This window comes from Panthera tigris, chromosome C1, assembly GCF_018350195.1.
Source record: "Panthera tigris isolate Pti1 chromosome C1, P.tigris_Pti1_mat1.1, whole genome shotgun sequence".
NCBI lineage: Eukaryota > Metazoa > Chordata > Mammalia > Carnivora > Felidae > Panthera > Panthera tigris.
Window position 1 is genome coordinate 35,126,239 of NC_056667.1, and position 18,377 is coordinate 35,144,615.

An 18,377-nucleotide genomic window follows, 5' to 3' on the forward strand; every position below is an offset into this window, starting at 1 on the left:
ACCACAGCTGCACACATAATCATTAGAGTTTAAAAGAAACTAGAGACCAAGGTTGCTTAGAAGTAACTATCTATAATTCTATCTATAATTCTAATGAGACAGATTTTGGGGCAAGAATTCAGTTGCATAACTACCTGGTAGCTATTTAATAGGAAGGCACGCACTTGCCACAACACCCCAAATGCCAGATCTTGGTGGCACTGTAAGTGGCAGGAATGACAGACTGATGATCATCAGGTGTGCACATGGAGTTCCAAACCAAAGGTCTACCTGTGCAGCAGAGTGGGCTACAGCACTCTTGGTGCTCAGGCTCCATCCAAGAAAAGCAGTTGTACTGAAGTGAAAGCCCTGGACTCAAGTGCATCAGAGACTTCCAGGGTTGAAGAGTTTTTTTTTTGAAGAGTTTTTGTTTTGTTTTAAACTTTTAATGTTTATTTATATTTGAGAGAGAGAGAGGGAGAGGGAGAGGGAGGGGAGGGGCAAAGAAGGAGACACGGAATCCAAAGCAGGTTCCAGGCTCTGCGTTGTCAGCACAGAGCCCGACACGGGGCTTGAGATCATGACCTGAGTCAAAGTCAGACACTTAACCAACTGAGCCACCCAGGGACCCAGAGAGGTCTAAGTGCTGCTCCTCATTGTACTGACAGAAAAACAAAATAAATTATTTTAGTCCATGTTAAAAGTAATCAATTCGCTCTTCCAGGCAACAGTCTCTAGCTTACATTCATTGAATACCTACTATGTGCCAAACATTTGGGACACAGCAGTGAAGAAAATGGACGTGAAAGTTGCATGAAGTGTACAGTTTGATGGAAATGAATTATTGTAAGTGTGCAATAACTGAATGGCAAGCAAAGAATGCTATGGAAGCATATAATGAGGGACCTTGCCCAGGTTGGAAGATGATGGAAACTTCCCTTTAAGCTTAGACTTGAAAGAAGAGCAGGAGTTAACCAGGAGAAAGGGGTGGAAAAACAGGCACTCTGGCAGAGAAAAAAGTAGGTGTCAAGACCTTGAGGCAGACTGGTGAGTGTGAGGAACTAACATTGCCCAGCACTGATAAAGCACAGAAACCAAGGTGGGGAGAGGCACAAGATGAAGCTACAATAACACGGGGCACCTGAGTGGCTCAGTTGGTTAAGCGTCCAACTTCGGCTCAGGTCATGATCTTGCAGTTCGTGAGTTCGAGCCCTGCGTCGGGCTCTGTGCCCATCACCGTGTGGCAGCTAGAGGCCATTGCGCGTATCCCCGAGGTCCTTAGCAAGATGAAGCTGCAGCCCTTTGTCACCGAGGCCAGCGTGGAGAAGGCTCTGTGGCTCTCCCAGGTGTCCATGCTGGATGCTGCCTTCTCCAGCACTCTGTCAGGGGTGGAGGGCTTTACCAGCCAGGAGGACCAGGAGATGCTGAGTCGCACTGAGAAGCTTCTCAAGTGCTGCTTCACCATCGGCTCCCGGGAGTCAGAGCATAGCATCATCATCCAGGACTTCACCAAGCAGAAATACACGGAGCACGCCATCCACAAGGCCCTGCAGCTCATGTTCTGACGGGCGAAATCCAGCATCGTATGCAGGGCAAGGCCCTCTATCACCTCAAATGAGCCTTTGCGGCCTCGCGGACTTGCCTATACCTCTTGCACCGCCTGCACCATAACCATCGCTGTCCTCTGCCTCCCTATTGTCATCCTGAACTTCCCATATGCTCTCCCCATCATAGAGGAGGTGTCCCCACCTGCGCTGGAAGAAGGAGCATCCCTTCCTCGCTGCCTCTGGGCGCCTGCCTCTAGTGCAGGTCCAGGAAATGTGCTTTTGGAGTTTGTTGAAATAATAAAGCCACGGTGTGTTTGGATGTCAAAAAAATAAAATAAATAATAATAATAAAACAAGCCAGGTAGAGAAGGGTAACTGGCTGAAGGAGTACTAGGAATGGTGACCACAAAAGGAGAGAGGCATGAAAAAAAATGCAGAAGTCAGTGAACTATAAGCAACTCTCCATCGTTTATAGGGTAGAGTGTTGAGTATGGCTTGTAGTGAGGGGAATGGTGAGATTAGGCTGAAAGGAATACGTATGGTTAGATGACTGAGGGCCATTAGGAATTTGTGCCTTATCTTACAAGCAATGTGCTCTTTTTTTCTTCTTTTTTTTTTTTTAACTTTTTATTTGAGAGAGAGAGTGTGAGCGAGGGAGAGGGGCAGAGAGAGAGAGAACCTTAAGCAGAATCCATGTTCAGCATGGACTGTGAGATCATGACCTGAGCCCAAATCAAGAGCTGGACACTCAACCAACTGAGCCACATAGGCGCCCCACAAGCAATGTATTTATAGGTGTAGGGGAAAGTAGTAGAAAGCAAAGTTGAAAATTTGGGAGAGTGCTGGAAAAACTCATAGAGTAAGGTTCCAAGGGAAACAGGAAAATGGGGCAAAAGGTATAAGCGAAGGGATCAGTCTTAAACAGGAGGAAGGAAACTTCTTCCTCTAAGGCTAGAGAAAAGGAACTGAAGGTGGGTCTGAGTAAAGATAAATTATGGGTATGGGTAGTATGCTGGGAAAATCAGTATCTGTTAGCCCGGATTTTCTCGCTTAGCCTTAGCTAAGAGCTAAGAAGGAATAGGCCAAGTAATTTTCTAAGGGAGGTGGTGATGGTTGAGAATTACTGCTGAGAGAAGTGGAAAGGTGGTCCAGGAGAAGTGTAAGGCTGCAGAGTGGTTCTAAGGGTTCAGCTACAGTCGGAACCATGAACTTATAGTGGTGCCAATTTACAACACTGCATAATATTTTTCCTGAAGACTTTAATAAAAAGGATGTAGGAGCAGACAAAATAGATATTAGAGGGTTTATGAGGGCAGAAAAAGGAAAAGGACAATGAGTGAGGATATGGAGGGAAATGCCTGAAGTAACAGACCACAGGGTCTAGACTGAAGAAAGAAATCAAGAGAAAGAAGAAAAAGAGAAAGAGGGAGGGAGGGAGGGAATTGAGTGACTAAAATGAAGTAAACAGGCTTCTAGGTAAAGACAGCAGATTAAAAACAGGTATTAAGCCCTATTCCTTTCGAAACCTCATTAAAGTGATAGGGAAGGGTTTTTGTTGTTATCCTCGTTTTTCTCCAAGGACAAAGATTAGGAGAAGGGAGGACAGTAAAAAAAATTTTGGAAGCTGGAAAGCAGGATGGTGGTAGCAGATTTAGCACATTTAAGAAAGCTGAATCCTAGACCAGGCATAAGGAAAGCTAAGGAGCAACCTAATTGGACTGCAGAAGCCCAGAAATGATCAGGAGTTGGTAGCACAGCTTTTACCCACATCGAAAGGAGATTGGAAGATTTTTCTCTGAAGTCTATAGCCAGTCCAAAAGAAAAGGCTTAAGAATACCAACATGAGAGTTTCTTTACAAATAACCTATCTACATCACTTTATAGAACTGAGAATTAAAAGTACAGAGGAGTAAGAAAAAAAAGTCTCAGTGCCTAGGCTGGACAAGATACCTTGGGAAAGTTTGTTGATTCTGATGTCCACAAGTCCCTCTCAACCCTTCCCACAAAATACTGCAAATTAGAGAAATACTTTAGGAAGTATAGTTGGTTAGTAGCACTGGGGATACTAATTTAGATAAACAGTACTTCAAGACTTTGCATATCTTTGGGAAAACAATCAAGGGCATAAACCTATTTCTCATCATCTGGAGTCCCAGAAATACAGATTTGGCCAAGCATGATCTTTGAGGTTTTGATTTAAGTCCTTGTCTTATCAGATATAAACGTCTAAACTTAAACAAGAGGAATGTGCAAACATTTTATCCGATTTTAAAAGAAATTCTTTAGAAGTTTGTTTTAATATTATCATTACACTTACAGTGAAAAACCTTCACTAGTACTCAAAAGAAAACAACATAACATCGGAAAAAAGCTACATGATTTTCTTATTAAATATTTGGCACAAACACCTTTTACGTATGAATTATTAAAAACACATGTCGTTTAGAAGTAAAACAGGAATTTTAGGGGGAGGGGCGCGGTGGTGGTGTCTTTAAAGGACAACTAAGCCAGTTTCATTCAGGGAAACTGAGGTTTAGAGAAATAAAGTGATTTGCTCAAGGTCATATAGCTGGTTTGTCTCAAAACTAAATTCCAAAATCTCTGGACTTTAATTTCCAGTACATGCTCTTTCTACCAGCAACATTCTTTTCCACCACATGTAATGCCTCTGTATCACTAATGCATCAGTTTGACATGTAGGAAAGGTGTTGTGCTTTCTTCGAATCTACTGAGGTTGTAGAATCTGGGCCCACTGGAGTGAAGTTAGTACTGTCTGGTGATGGAACAGCTTGCTGGGGAGACTGCCTCTGTACCCGCCTATAGGGATAGCAGGACTCCTACTCCAGCAAATGTCTTATACTATTTCCCTTTCTAGGACCAAACATGACTGAGGTCCTCAAAACAGAACACTCTCTTTGCAATCAAGGAAACACTTCATCTTTTCTCAGAAAGGGAGAAAACAAAGGAGATGTACATTCTATCATCATCTCTTTCTCCTACAAGCAGTATGAAAAGTTAGAAAACTTTAAAACAAGAGGTTTCCGGCTCTCCTATATAAACAAAGTCCTTTTCCAAGATAACTTTGGTGTTTGTCCAATAGGACCCAGCCCCAATCTTTGGAAATTCAGTTAAAAAAAAAAAGATAGGAAGTATCATATTCTCATATTCAAAAGTGCTTGAAAATCTGAATTTAATTAGTTTTTACCCACCATCTCACTGAGGCCAGGAGGAGCACAATACCCCTGAGAGTCATAGGAATGGGGGCAAGAACATTTTTACTGCTCATTTATCCAGCCAGCTGCCCTATTACAACTATAAACCAAAGATCCTTAATCATTGGAGTGTAATTACAAGTTAGAAGAATGGAGGGGAAAAAAATCTGCCAACAACCAAAAATATAATCTAGTTCTAAGAAACTGGTGTTAATGGTGTTAATGACACCAGTGCTTACCCAAGGTCCCAAACTCAGCAGCTGTGAGGGAAAAATACATCACCATCTGCTTTCATTTTCACCTTACCTCTGGCTATTTCCTTCTTCTTTGCTCCCATCATGCCCAAACCTTGCTCTCTTTGGCAGAGACCACTAGGACGAGGCATTTACTAACAGTCTCCCATATGGAGCCATCAGCTAGTTCCCAGGAAGGTTAAAGAGAAAGCAGGAGACAGTCTCCACCCTCTAGTTATAATTAAGAAACGTATGACTAGCTGCTAAGAATTTAATGTCTAAGCTTGCCAACTCTAATATACAGGAAAGCATAAATATCAGTACTTGATGGATGCATAAATGAGCTAGGTCCTTTGTTTTACATAATAGATAATCACAATTGATCTTTCTGCATTCCAAAGGACACAATCGCTTTATTCTTTGGAGTCTTGTGAATTTAGCAGTGCAACACTGCTTAACTTTCTAGGTCTTTTACCTTAAATCTCTCCTGCATACTGCTGTCATGTTATCTTTCCAGAATCCTGAATTTGAATCATTTCCCTTCTCAAAAAATCTTTAATAATTCCCCAGTATTCAAGGCCCTCTGTTATTGTACCAACTTAACTTTCCAGCCTTATCTCCTAATATTCTCCAACAGGGACCCTCAATTTGGGCCAAACTGTCCCTAAACAAATCTTGCATACCCTGTCTCCAAGTATTTGTTCACAGCCTTCTTCGTACGCAGGATCCAGCTTCTTATGTCCTTTTCCATACCTGATCTGTATCCATCCTTCAAGGCCAAATTATTCTCTTACATTGTCCTGACCACCTCAGTCCTTAGAGACTGCTACCTTCTCTAAATTCTTAGAACACTGTTGGCCATAATTGTTCAGTATCTGATACTGTTTGCTACTGTTTGTTAGCCTTTTATATGCATAGTCTTATCTTCCACTGAGGCAAATAAATTCTTTCAGATGGTCTCCTGCCTCAGGGATCCCCTTAAATACCAAAATAGTGGTTTGACCAGAGAAGGAAACTTCATAAACATTTGTCAGTTGGAACAATGTGCTCCTGAAAAATAGAAAGGATGAGTAAATGGAAAAGGTCCAGCTCTGCCCCTAATTAGATAAATGATATGGAACAAATCCTTCTTCCTCTGGCTTTTAGCATCATTATCTGAAATACAGGTGACTGGACTAAATGACATTCTAGCTGCTACAGTCTATGATAGGATCTTACAAATAAGTTCATATTTTCAGAGCATTAAAAGATATTACTTAATTGTCATCTTATGGTGAACTTCTCTAAGATACAAGGAACCCCCCCCCCATTTCCTAAAATTTCATTTTGATACATGGACTCAAAAAAATTCATAACAAAACCCTTATTTTTTATATAAAGAATTCCAAATTCAATCAGCTATATCCTAAGAAACAAGCTGTGTTACAAGGTACCATCATAGCTACTCTGTAGAGAAAAAGAGTTCCAGTGGGGCTGGCAAACTACAGCCTGCCAGTTGGATGGCCCTAAGGTTTGTTTTTGTAGATAAAGTTTTCTTGGAACACTGCCATGCTTATTTGTTATATCTTAGGATGCTTTGTGCTAAAACAGCAGAGTTGAATAAACGCAACACCATATGGTCTGCAAAGTCTAAAATATTTACTATTTGCTCTTTACAGAAAAAGTCTGCCAATCCTTGTTTTATACCTCAACATTCATCAGAAAATACCAAAGCCCTTGATTACAGAAACTTAAATCACAGTTGGTCACTGGGTGATTTCCCATTCATTCAATTAAGAAATATTTATTGGGATTTCTTTCTTTTTTAAAATGTTTATTTCTTTATTTTAAGAGAGAGAGAGAGAGAGAGAGGGAGAGAGAGAACAAGCAAGCAGGGGAGTTGCAGAGAGAGGGAGAGAGAGGGATCCTAAGGAGACTCTGTGCTATCAGTGCAGAGCCCAATATGGGGCTGGAACCTATGAACTGTGAGATCATGACCTGAGGCGGAACCAAGAGTCAGACACTTAACTGACTGAACCACCCAGGAGCCCCTGGAATTTCTTATTTCTAACTGAATCTTCATTCAATTTCCTCATCTGTAAAATGGCATATAATAACGTCCACTTCATAGGGTTATTGTAAAGATTACGTAAAGCCTTTAGCACAATGCCTGACATAAAATCTGAAAAATGACAGCAGCTATTATCATCATTATCACCACCACCACTACCACCATCTTCTTTCCTGATGTCCTAGGAAAGAAAAGCAGGCTCTCTCTGATGGCCATGACCAACAGTGAAAGGAGAGAACCCTAGCCTCCCTTAGACTTCTTGACTTCATACTTGGGGAAGAGCTTTATTTTGATAGTACTCAGATTAACCACAAGAAGACAGGGAATGTTCTTTTGATACAAAATGGCAGTTGACTCCACAAGTCCTCTGACATCAGATATATCTAGAACTCAGTATCTTTGTCAGAGTGTATCAAGAAAATAAATCCGATTTTATTTTATGAATACCTCTCTTGATAAATTAGAGCTTGCCTGCAGCCCCAAACTTAAGCAACAACACTGTAAGACAATGTGAAATTAAATGATGCCACTGACTTATCACTACCTCCTAAATCAACCATCTATTCAAATTTGGTAACAAACTTTCTCACTTCTGAGAACTGTAATTTTTTAAAAATATGTTTATTTTTGAGAGAGACAGAGAGAGTGAGCTGGGGAGGGGCAGAGAGAGGGGGACAGAGGATCCAAAGTGGGCTTTGTGCTGACAGCAGCATTCCCAATGTGGGGCTTGAACTCATGAACTGTGAGATCATGACCTGAGCCAAAGTTGGATGCTCAACTGAGTCACCCAGGTGCCCCGAGAACTGTAATTTTTAAAAAGCCTAAGAGCCTATACAGTTTTTTCTAAGTCAATCCAACAAGTGAATGGTGGGTGCCTACTTTTTTCTTTTTTATAGTGTTGGTCATACCTCTCTAATATGCATAGAAGTTGTCTGAGGAAACAAGTAGGTTTTATGTTTTTTTTGGGGGGGGGAATCCTTCAAAATGCTGAAAAACAAAATGTAAATAATTCTTTGGTGGGAAAAAACAGATGATTTAAAATCAAGTGCCAACCTTTTGGGATGAGCACTGGGTGTTGTATGGAAACCAATTTGACAATAAATTTCATATATTAAAAAAAATAATAAAAGAAAAAAAAAAAAAAAAAGAAAAAAAAATAAAATCAAGTGCCAATATCAATTGATAAATAATGGATATCTAAAATGTGATATATATCCATACAACAGAATACTGGTCAATAATAAAAAGGAATGAAGTACTGACAAAAGCTACAAGACAAGTAAACCCTGGAAACACTATGCTAAGTGTAAGAAGCCAGCCGTAAAAGGCCACATAAGATATGATTGTATTTATGTGAAATGTCCAGAATAGGCAAATACATAGAGATATAAAGTAGATTAGTGTTGGTTGTCTAGGGTGGGAGGGGAGGATTAGAGAAAAATAGGGAATCACTTAATGGGTATTGGGTTTCCTACTGGGGTAGTAAAAATGCTGTAAAAATTGATTGTGGTGATGGTTGTACAACTCTGTGACTATATTAAAAACCACTGAATTATTCACTTTAAATGGGTGAATTGTATGTTGCATATTTATAGCTCAAAAAAACTGTTGTATTTTATTTTTTATTTATGTATTTTTTTAATGTTTATTTTTGAGAGTGGAGGAGGGGCAGAAAGAGAGGGAGACAGGATCTGAAGCAGGCTCTGTGCTGACAGCAGAGAGCCTGGTGCAGGGCTCGAACTCATGAACCGTGAGATCATGGCCTGAGCTAAAGTCGGATGTGTAACCAACTGAGTCACCCAGGCAGGCCAAAGCTGTTATATCTTAAAAAAGAAAAATCACACCTTAGCTTATATGTTACATGTCAAATTTATTCAATAAAAATAAAAATAAAAAAATAAATTTTTAAAAGGAAAAATCAAATGCTAGGACTTCCATCTTCCATCTAAGATTTATAGAGCTGGAAAGAGAGTTGCTCTCATCCTAACAAGAAAAAATTGAATAATCCATGAAATTGTAACTTTTCTTGAACTCATCACAGGCGGAACTCTAAGCAGCCAGAACTCTAAGGAAAGACAAAAGCCTCCAAGGAGAGAGGAAACATCAATGTCAGCTCACCTATAGTACAGCATAAAAGTTATAGGGCTGTCATGTAAGTGGGTAAGAAGGATTTAGCTAAATTCTCAATAAATTTCTACAGGTTGAATGTGAGCTAGCATAAGAGGATATCATCCCAGGAATCACAGACACATAAGGTATTTGTACCTATTTTTCTCAAATACATAAAACTGTATACTACAAAGAGTAAATTTTACTGCATATTAAATGATGCCTCAATGAAATGAACTTAAAAAAAAAAAATCAAGTGGAGTGCCTGGGTAGCTCAGTCGGTTAAGCATCCGACTTCGGCTCAGGTCATGATCTCACAGTTTGTGAGTTCGAGCCCCATGTCAGACTCTGTGCTGACACCTCAGAGCCTGGAACCTCCTACAGATTCTGTGTCTCCTTCTCTCTCTGCCCCTCCCCCACTCATTCTCTGTCTCTCTGTCTCAAAAATAAACACTAAAAAATAAATAAAATAAAAAAATCAAGAGCCAAGTAATCAGAAACAACCTCAATGCCCAACACTGGATATGGTTAGATAAATGATGGTATATATTCATATGACAGATAATTATATAGCTCTTGAAAACCATGTTAAAAAACTAAGAAGACTGTGATAGGATAATGGGCCCTCAAAGATGTCCACTTTGGAACCTGTGAAAGTATTATCTTACATGGCAAAAGGGACTCTGCAGGTGCAATTAAGGTTCTTGCGATGGGTAGGTTATCCTATATTATCCTGGTGGGTCCAATGTAATTACAAGGGTCTTTATGAGAAGGAGACAAATAGTTGACGAAGTACTTTTTAACTGATGTGCTATTTTTTTAAGATTTTATTTTTAAGTAATCTCTATACCCTAACATGGAGCTTGAACCAACAATCTCAAGGTCAAGAGTTGCATGTTCTACTGACTGAGCCAGCCTGGTGCCCCTAATATGTCATTTAATTCTCCAGAATCACTTGGCCCAGAGGGTCAAATGCCAGCCATATCATTGGGTCTGACTGCAACACCACAAATCTAGCGGGCTGCCATTTGAATACTCTAGGGTATATTTGCCTCTGTAAACAGGTCTACAATGCTTTTTTTGTTTTGTTTTGTTTGTTTTTTTTTTTTTTTTTTAATTTTTTTTTCAACGTTTTTTATTTATTTTTGGGACAGAGAGAGACAGAGCATGAACGGGGGAGGGTCAGAGAGAGAGGGAGACACAGAATCGGAAACAGGCTCCAGGCTCCGAGCCATCAGCCCAGAGCCTGACGCGGGGCTCGAACTCACGGACCGCGAGATCGTGACCTGGCTGAAGTCGGACGCTTAACCGACTGCGCCACCCAGGCGCCCCTGTTTGTTTTTTTTATGTCTACAATGTTAGACAGATGCTGCCTACCCTAGCTGGGGCCCTCTCCTTGTGATATGGACATGGCCTGCAGCCCCTGAAAAATGAGAATCAGAGCTCCAAGCAGCAGTTTCTAGTGTTTGGTCTACTTTCATTATGCTTCCACTTACTCCTGGGGTGCTGGAAAATTCCTTTAGACTCTGACAGACCAAATGATTATCTCTTTATCAAATATTTATAGAGAAAAGAGCAATACTATTAGGCCACAAACTAGTAAGCCGAACAGGAATAGGTTTTCAGCATTACATTACCATCAAACAACAAGCTTTTTAAAAATGCCCGTTCTATGCCAGACCAATTAAAGAAGAATCACTAGCAGTGGGGCTGAGCCATCAGCATTTAAAAAATACTCCCCAGAGTTGAGAACTATTGGTCTTATGAAAAGGGCAGACAAGAAATCAATGCTTACAGCAGTGAAGCTGGAAAAACTCTGATTGAATGGGCATATATTTTTTGGTACATGGTCAGTCAGGAGTTTTAAGAGGCATACATGTTATTACTTAACATTCAACATAGTTTTTATTTTCTTTTAAATGTTTGTTTATTTATTTAGAAAGCGAGCGCACACACGTGCACAAGTCAGGAAGGCACTGAGAGAGGGAGAGAGAGAGAATCCCAAGTAGGCTCCACACCACCAGTGCAGAGCCCGATGCAGGGCTTGAACCCACAAGCCGCGAGATCATGACCTGAGCAGAAGTCAGACACTTAACTGACTGAGCCACCCAGGTACCCTGCATCATAGTTTTTATACATGCACACGTCAATGCATAGGGCTTGCTTCCTGAGAAAGAAAACAATTTAATCATCCAGGCAGTTTAATTCTACAACTGCAAAAAGGATCACCCCGAGGGACAGAAAGTTTGCTTTATCAGGCAGTAGCAAACCATGGGGAAAACGATTATTCTGTGTTCAAGGCTGAATTCTTGAGAAGTGAGATGAGATAGTATTTGGGGTGCAAGATGCTTATTAGGGATCAATACCCATGAAGGGAAGAGGAGGAAGCAAGACTGGGCAGAGGAAAAACTGAACCAAGATGGAGGTTGTACAAAGCCTCAGCCAACACAGCAGGGAGTTGTGAAGTACTGCCTGTCAGAGTGATCAGGCCTTTATATCCATCCCTCATTTACTCTTGCTGCCCCAGCAGGGTATGACCTCAATGTGGCTCTTTACAGATGAGGTAGATCCTGAAGTCTGTGATGACTAGAGGCTGTCTGCTAATTACGCTTCCTATAGATGAGCAGCAAGTCGTTCCTTGAAGGGGGACCTAAGCATTTTACCTGTATGTCTATCATATGGCACTATAACAATGAACACTGTGGGTCAAGAGGTGGTTCCTTTTCTTAAGAATCCATTCTAACCTAGGCCTCTCTCCCTGGAAGCACAAAAAAGAAAAATTATGAGGCTATTTGTTGCCAATGTTTAAACAACAAAAACCCTTGAAGTTTAGTAAGGATGACTGCCCATTTCCTTGATGTTTTGGATTGAGCTGATGATTTGTCCAAGATCTTAGCAAAGGCATTCAGCTAAGACAGGATACATACCATATACATAGCCACATGACTTTCCCTACTTCCAGGATATGTGGGGAGCAAACTGAGGCTGAAAGGAAAGGAACTGTGCCATATAAGCACATTTCCCCCCTTTGAGATGTCTTTCAACTTCATTATTTCTTAAAAACAAAGCCTAGAGATTTAGAATTTTATTGGTCATCTATGTTATATAACAAATTACTTCAAACTCAGAGGCTTAAAAAAACAATTATCTCACAGTTTTTGGAATCCAGGAGTGGGTTAGTGGTTCTGACTCAGGTTCTCTCATGAGGTTGCAGTCACACTGCTGGCCAAGAGCTGCAGTCATCTCGAGGCTGACTGGAGGAGAATCTGCTTTCGATATGGCTGTTGACAAGTCTCAGAGTATCTCTTCCAAGCTCATTAACGTGGTTACTGGCAGACCTCAGTTCCTCATGACATGGACTTCTCCATAGCCTGCCTGAATGTCCTTATGACATGGCAGCTAGGTGTCAAGAACTTTTTTCATCCCCCAAGAAGGGCCCATAGGTGCCATATCTAGAAGTCCTTTCATGTTTGAGAATGTCTTCCTATCGCTTTTAAATATAAAAGATATCTTTATTGTTTACAATATTCTCAAGTTCCACTTTCTTTCCCTGAGAACTCTGCACATATGGTTCCTCTGGTATTTAATGTTGTGATGAACTTGGAAGTAAGCTTAATTTTTCTCTCATGTAAGTGATAAGCTTTTTGTCTTTGATGCTTGAAGAATTTTTTCTTTATCCCTAAAGTTTAACAGGTTTACTAGGATACATCTGGCCAAATTATCTTAGAACACACTACACTCTTAAAATTTGCAGATTTTTTTTTTTTTTTTTGAGAGAGACATAGACAGCACAAACAGGGAGAGGGGCAGAGAGAGAGAGGGAGAATCCCAAGTAGACTCCATGCAGTCAATGCAGAGCCTAATGTGGGGCTCAAACTTACGAAACCGTGAGATCATGACCTGAGCCAAAATCAAGAGTCAGATGCTTAACTGAGCCACACAGGCACCCTAAATTTGCAGATTCTTAAGATTTGTAAATTTTTACTTGATTCAAGAAATTTTATTATATTTTCTCTTGTTTTTAATTAAAAAATTGAAATTATGTATGAACATAAAGAGGTAAGCAGTTTCTCAAGGCTTACAAGGAAAAATTTCAGTCCTCTATTCCTTCTCCTACCCCATTTTCTATTCCCCAGAAGCACCCACTTTCAATTCTTTTAGTGGATCCATTTAGTATTTATACCTGTATTTCTAATAACATTTTAATATTGAGATTTCTTAAAAACATTTTTTTAATCTTTACTATTTAAAAAAAAAATTTTTTTTTAACGTTTATTTATTTTTGAGACAGAGAGAGACAGAGCATGAACGGGGGAGGGTCAGAGAGAGAGGGAGACACAAAATCTGAAACAGGCTCCAGGCTCCGAGCCGTCAGCACAGAGCCTGACACGGGGCTTGAACTCATGGACCGTGAGATCATGACCTGAGCCGAAGTCGGACGCTTAACCGACTGAGCCACCCAGGCGCCCCTTTAATCTTTATTTTTGAGAGAGAGAGAGAGAGACAGACAGACAGACAGACAGACAGACAGACTGTGAGTGGAGGAGGAACACAGAGAGAGGGAGACAAAGAATCTGAAGCAGGCTCCAGGCTCTGAGCTGTCCGCACAGAGCCTGACGCGCGGCTCGAACTCATGAACTGTGAGTTCCTAACCTGAGCCCAAGTCAGAAGCTTAACTAACTGAGCCACCCAGGTGTCCCATTTCCCATTTCAGACATCATCTGTTGACTTCCCAGTATGGAAGATGAGGATTTAGGTTTCTTTCATCACCAGCTCTGCCCCTACCAACATACAGCTATACTTCTGTACCTTTTACCTTCCCAATATAATTTTACAATTTTGGTTAGTTCAATAATCAAAGTTTAAGTTATCACCACTGCAGCTTTAGGTATTAGCTATTAACTATTAAGAAGGAAGTTTATCTCTCTTGTCTTCCCTCGTCTCCAACACACTAACCCTCCCTCTCATCATTCCAAAGTAATTATATCATAATTTTGGTTAGATCAAGTTAGTGATTACATTACTATGCAAATATAAACATTAGTTACAGCTGAGACATTCAGTAACTAACGATTAATGTTTTTCCTGCATATTTTTGCTTGCCTTGGCATTATTGTCTCTCATTTCTTGGTTTTCCAGATATTTATCAATAATTCACCCCCAACCTAATCACCAAGTACTCAAAATCCTCTCAAAATGTTGAGACACATCAACTCTTCTGCCATTTTCATCAGAAGAAATATGATCATCTTGAAGAAATTATTCCCAAAGCTTTCTGACCTATTCTAATCTGGTCTGGTTGCCATTTACACTGGGGGCTCAGATGTTATCCTGGAATCTCCCTTTATCATCATCCTAGGGATTCTTTTTCCTATATCCTATGTCTTTCTCTTTTCTTAGTTTATGCCAGGGTTTTGGTGTTATATATTCTCTAGCAGCTTTCTGAAAACAGATACATGGAAAGCAAATGTCTGTAAAATTCTTATTCTACTCTCACACCTGATTGACAGTTTGACTACATACAGATTTAAGAATTTTGAAAGCTGTCCTCTGTTTTAGTTTCTAGTGCTGCTGTTAAACGTTCAAAGCTGTTTTAATTCCTTTACATGTGACATCCCCCCTCCTATCTGGAAGCTTGCTGGATCTTTTCTGTGATGTCAGTGTTATAGCATTTCATAATGACAATCTTGGTACGTTTCTTTTCATGCATTTTGCTGGACACTGTTTCCTTTTAGTCTAGAAACCCAGCCCCTTTCATTCTGAGAAATGTTTTTTACATTACTTCATTGATAAAATCTTTCCCCTTCATTTTCTGTTTTCTCTTTCTGGAACTCCAAATATTCAAATGTTCTTGGTTGCTCCTTTAATTTACTTACCATTTCTTTATTTTTCATCAATATGTTGTTTTATTCTACTTTGTGAAACATTTTTTTCAAAATTGAGTTTTTCATCTTGTTCTCTAAATGTTCCCTTTATTCTTTTTTTTTTTTTTAAGTTTATTTATTTTGGGGGGAGGGCAGGGCAGAGAGAGAAAATCCCAAGCGGGCGCCACACTGTCAGCGCAGAGCCTGATGTGGGGCTCGAACTCACAAATATGAGATCATAACCTGAGCTGAAATCAAGAGTTGGACGCTTAACCGACTGACCCACCCACGTGCTCCTAAATGTTCCCCTTGAAAAAATCATTTTGAATATAGGTGACCACAATGTTATGTTAGTTTCATGTGCACAATATAGTGATTCAACATCTCTATATGATATGCTATTCTCATCACAAGAGTGTGGCTACCATCTGTCACAATAGAATACTATTACAATACCATTGATTATATTCCCCAAGCCATGCCCTTTATTCCTGTGACTTATTCAGTCCATTAACTGGAAGCCTGTATCTCCCACTCCCTTTCATCCATTTTGCCCATTCCCTCACTTTTCTTCTCTCTGGCAACCATCAGTTTGTTCTATGTATTTATAGGTCTGATTCTGCTTTTTGTTTGCTTATTCATTTGTTGTTTTTTTGATTCCACACGTGAGTGAAATCATATGGTATTTGTCTTTCTCAGTCTGACTTATTTCACTTAGCATAATACCCTCTAGGTCCATTCATGTCACAAATGGCAACATCTCGCCTTTTTTATAGCTGTGTAATATTCCATGGTGTGTGTGTGTGTGTGTGTGTGTGTGTGTGTACAGAATTTCTTTATCCATTGATCTCTCGATGGACACCTAGGTTTCTTCTATATTTTGGCTACTATAAACAATGCTGCAGTAAACACAGGGGTATATATATCTTTTCAAATTAGTGTTTTCATTTTCTTTGGATAAATACTCAATAGTGGAACTATTGGATCATATGATATTTTTAATTTTTTTGAGGAACTTCTGTACTGTTTTCCACAATGGCTACACCAATTTACATCCCCACCAATAATGGATGAGGGTTCCTTTTTCTCCACATCCTCACCAACACTTGTTTCTTGTCTTTTTTTTATTTTAGCCATTCTCACAGATATGAAGTGGTATCTCACTGTGGTTTTGATTTGCATTTTCCTGATCATTGGTGATGCTGAACATCTTTTCATGTGTCTGTTGGCTATCTGTATGTCTTCCTTGGAAAAATGTCTATTCGGGTCCTCTTCCTCTATCTATCTATGTAAATAAATGTGTTATTTTATTTTTCAGAGAGAGAGAGAGCGAGCACGAGTGGGGGAGGGACAGAGAGGGAGAATCTGAAGCAGGCTCCAGTCTCTAAGCTATCAGCACAGAGCCCGATGTGGGGCTCGAACACATGAACCATGAGATCATGACCTCAGCTGAAATTGGAGGCTTAACTGACTGAGCCACCCAGGCACCCCAAATCAGATTTTTTTTTTTTTTTTGGTATTGAGTCATATAAGTTCTTTATATATTTTGGATATCAACCTCTTATGTAATATTGTTTGCAAATACCTTCTCCAATTCAGTGGGTTGCTTTTTTGTTTTGTTGATAGTTTCCTTCATTGTGCAAAAGTTTTTTATTTTAATGTAGTCCCAATAGTTTATTTTTGCTTTTGTTTCCCTTGCCTTAGAAGACAGATATAGAAAAATGGTGCTAAGGCCAATGTCAGAGAAATTACTACCTGTGTTCTCTTCTAGAAATTTTATGGTTTCAGGTTTCATATTTAGGTCTTTAATCCATTTTGAGTTTATTTTTGTGTATGGTGTTAGCAAGTGGTCCAGTTTCATTCTTTTGTATGCAGCTGTCCAGTTTTCTTAGCACCAGTTTTTGAAGAGACGGTCTTTTGCCCATTGTATATTCTTGCCTCCTCTGTCATAGATTAATTGACCATATAAACCATGTTCTTATTTCTGGGCTATTTTGTTCCATTGATCTATGTTTCTATTTTTGTGCCACTAAATGCTCACTTTTTAATACAGAATTCTGCTTTTGGGGGCATGATTACAGTATTCTTATCTCTCAGTGAGGGCAAGGATTTTGGTGTGTTTTGTTCACTGCAGTATTCCTAGCTCCCAGAATAGTGGTACTTGGATGGTCAAATATTAATAAATCTTTCTGAGTAATGTTATCTCTTTTCAAGTTTTCTTCTCTCTAAAAAATTTGTTTATTTATTTTAATTTTTAAAAGTTTATTTATTTATTTATTTTGAAAGAGAGAGTGCAAGCAGGGAAAGGGCAGAGAGAGAGAGAGAGAGAGAGAGAGAGAATCCCAAGCAGACTCTGCACTGTTAGCCCAGAGCCCGATGCAGGACTCAAACTCATGAACTGCAAGATCATGACATGAGCTGAAATCAAGAGTTGGACACTTAACCTACTGAGTCAGGCATCCTCTCTCTCTCTATCCATCTCTCTATATATTTATGAAAGAGAGAGAGAGAGAGAGAGAGAGAGCGAGAGCGCATGCACATGCAAGAGAGCAGCACCAGTGGGGGAGAGGAACAATGGGAGAGAGAGAATCCCACGTAGGCTCCATGTCCATAACCTTGGGATCACGACCTGAGCAGAAATCAAGAGTCAGACGCTCAGCTAACTGAGCCACCAAGGCTCCCCATTTCTGAAGATTTCTGTTGGTCTTTTTTTCTGCTAACTTATTGTGCTTTTTTCCCTATTTGTTCTGGCCTCTAGATCTCATAATCCCTGTTTCTTTTTGTCTAAATTTAAGAGTGGCACACACACAAAAATCTCATTGTGAGCATTGAACACGTGGTGGGCTTTGTCAACTTTGAAATTCAGTGTAGGATGATCCAAGAAGTGGGTTTTCTGTTGGGAATTCCCTGATGTCTGCATCTTTTAGGGCTCCTCTCGGAAAGTCTGCTACCATAGAGAAGAATCTTCTAATGCCCTTGCTTGACAGGTGCAAGCCTGGCTGCTAGTATTTAGAAGCTAAGTGGGAGACAGAAGCTGAAGACCTCAGGACATACACTTCCTACTCATTTTTTTGCAACATATCTCCATCCTCATTTATGCCTAGTGCCCCAATCCAGAGATCTTCTATTTTACCCTCTTCTGGGAATAAATTTCCAGTCTCTTGCTAGGGTTGTGAGGTTTGGGGGAGGTAATCTGAGGATCGATCTACAATTTGGACACATTTTCAAGTAATCCTGTAGCTTTACTTGTAGATCTATTTGGTGCTGTTGAATCTTGACTCTTTAAAGAGTTTCATAGGGTAAATCAGTTTGCAGCTCAGCTTTCTCAGGTATGTTAAAATGTCCTGCTTTCCTGCTTCCAAATTGTTGACGTTGCTCTTTCC

At 40.0% G+C, this 18,377-nt stretch overlaps 1 protein-coding gene across 4 annotated transcripts in view; it reads right to left on the minus strand.

The window, feature by feature from the left end:
- The window catches only part of EIF2B3 (eukaryotic translation initiation factor 2B subunit gamma), a 133,155-nt gene that overhangs the window by 49,857 nt on the left and 64,921 nt on the right, over positions 1–18,377 (minus strand). The gene's annotated exons all lie outside the window — the stretch shown is intronic.